The sequence below is a fragment of the Acipenser ruthenus genome, unplaced genomic scaffold (genome assembly GCF_902713425.1).
Source record: "Acipenser ruthenus unplaced genomic scaffold, fAciRut3.2 maternal haplotype, whole genome shotgun sequence".
In the NCBI taxonomy this organism is placed as follows: domain Eukaryota; kingdom Metazoa; phylum Chordata; class Actinopteri; order Acipenseriformes; family Acipenseridae; genus Acipenser; species Acipenser ruthenus.
The window spans coordinates 32,501-35,000 of record NW_026708414.1 but is presented as its reverse complement, the minus strand read 5'-3'; positions in this window follow the sequence as shown (position 1 = coordinate 35,000).

The following is a 2,500-nucleotide window of genomic DNA, read 5'->3' as shown; positions in this document are numbered from 1 at the left end:
GCCACTCTCCCATAAAGGCCAGTTTTGTGAAGCACCCGGGCTATTGTTGCCATATGCACAGTGTCTCCCAGCTCAGCCGTGGAACACTGTAACTCCTTTAGAGTTGCCATAGGCCTCTTGGTGGCCTCCCTGACTAGTGCCCTATACGCCCGGATACTCCGTTTTTGAGGACGGCCTGTTCTAGACAGATTCACAGTTGTGCCATATTCTCTCCATTTCTTAATAATGGACTTTACTGTGCTCTGAGAGGATATTCAATGCCTTGGAAATGTTCTTATATCCTACCCCTGATTGGTGCTTTTGAAGAACCTTATTCCGGATTTGCTTTGAATGTTCCTTCACCTTCATGATGTAGTTTTTGTTAGGAAATGTACTAACCAACTGTGGGACCTCCCAGAGACAGGTGTATTTAACCTGAAATCATGTGAAACACCTTAATTGCACACAGGTGGACTCCATTCAACTAATTATGTGACTTCTAAAGACAATTGGTTGCACCAGAGCTTATTTAGGTGTGTCATAGCAAAGGGGGTGAATACTTATGCAATCAATTATTTTCTGTTTTATATTTGTAATTAATTTAGAACAAGTTGTAGATTTTATTTTTCACTTTGACATTATGGACTTTTCTTGTGTTGATCAGTGGCAAAAACTCCCAATTAAATCCATTTTGATTCCATGTTGTAACACAATGAAATGTGGAAAAGTCCAAGGGGGGTGAATACTTTTGAGAGCCACTGTATTTCTTAGCAGACACCCTTATCCAGGACGACTTACAATTGTTACAAGATATCACATTATTTTTACATACAATTATATTATTTTTCTACATACAATTACCCATTTATACAGTTGGATTGTTACTGGAGCAATCTAGGTAAAGTACCTTGCTCAAGGGTACAGCAGCAATGTCCCCCACCTGGGATTGAACCCACGACCTTCTAGTCAAGAGTCCCGAGACCTAACCACTACTCCACACTGCCGCACTGACCATAGTCAAAATTGAGCTACATGACCAGAGTCACCATTGAGCTACATGACCAGAGTCACCATTGAGCTACATGACCAGAGTCACCATTGAGCTACATGACCAGAGTCACCATTGAGCTAAATGACCATAGTTAGAATAGAATTGACTAGAGTCAGAATAGTGCTACACTGGAGGCTGTGTGGTCCAGTGGTTAAAGAAAAGGGCTTGTAACCAGGAGGTCCCCGGTTCAAATCCCACCTTAGCCACTGACTCACTGTGTGACCCTGAGCAAGTCACTTAACCTCCTTGTGCTCCGTCTTTTGGGTGAGATGTAATTGTAAGTGACTCTGCAGCTGATGCAAAGTTCACACACCCTAGTCTCTGTAAGTCGACTTGGATAAAGGTGTCTGCTAAATAAACACATAATAATAATACATTACCATAGCCACAAAAAACCTTAGTGGACAAAGTGGGTCTGGGTGGCCGAGCGGCAGTTCCAGGAGGTCGGCATGAAGTAGTGACTTGCTCTCATAATGCTATTAGATAACAGATACACTGGGGGGGTAAGTGCATATTACTAAGGGCATGGTCTTTTGATCAAAAAAATATTTAAGTAAAAATAATAAGTCAAGCCATGTGGGAGGCTCTGCACCCCGGGCAGAGTTCCCATTCACCCCTGGCAGCTTCCACTTCCCTGGAAGTCTGTCTGTTGCCCTCCCGTGCCTGGCGCCAGATCAGGTCGGGCTGGAGGCTCTGTTTTCGGCTTGGGGAGGCGGTGGGTCCCCTTACAGTCCTGGACTTCCATGCTGATGGAAGTATGCTGCCCTCCCGCGCCTGGCGCCAGATCAGGCCGGGCTGGAGGCTCTGTTTTGGGCTTGAGTAGGCAGTGTGGGTCCCTTACATTTTTTTATTTTTAATGCACTTTAAGTCTCTTGCCTTCACGGGGTTTGGAGGCTCTGTTTTGGGCAACAGTGTGCCATTTGTGTCGCTGACTTTCAGTGCACTTGAAGCCTGTTGCCCTCGTGGGGTTTGGAGGCTCTGTTTTCAGCAGCAGTGTGCCGTTTGTGTCCTTGGTGACCTCCATGTTTTTGCTGCTAGAGACTAAGTCCCGTTGTGGACATGGTCGTGTCTACCTTCAATGCGAGCCTTTTGGTGGACATGGTCATTGGCCAAGCACTTTAAAAAAAAAAATCCTATCTTTAACATTAGATGACCATAGTCCGGACTTTTTTGGCTCCGCCAGAAACTAAGAGTTGAAAAAGACATAGTCATGTCGCCTATCTTTAACATGACATGACCATGACCATAGCAGGGCAGTTTATGGAAGTCTGTAAACGGCCGAGATTGAAATGTCCTGCGGGGTGGCAGCGACTCCTTGGCAGTGTGACTTCGGCCCCGTTGCCCATAAAGACTCCATGTCTGAGATACAACGGGGGGACCCGCGGAGATTTCCGTCGACAGGGTTTTTAGAACAAAAAATATTTCTAAGTCAGGACGGAGGTGTCAGAAAAATGCTTGTGAGTGATCAGT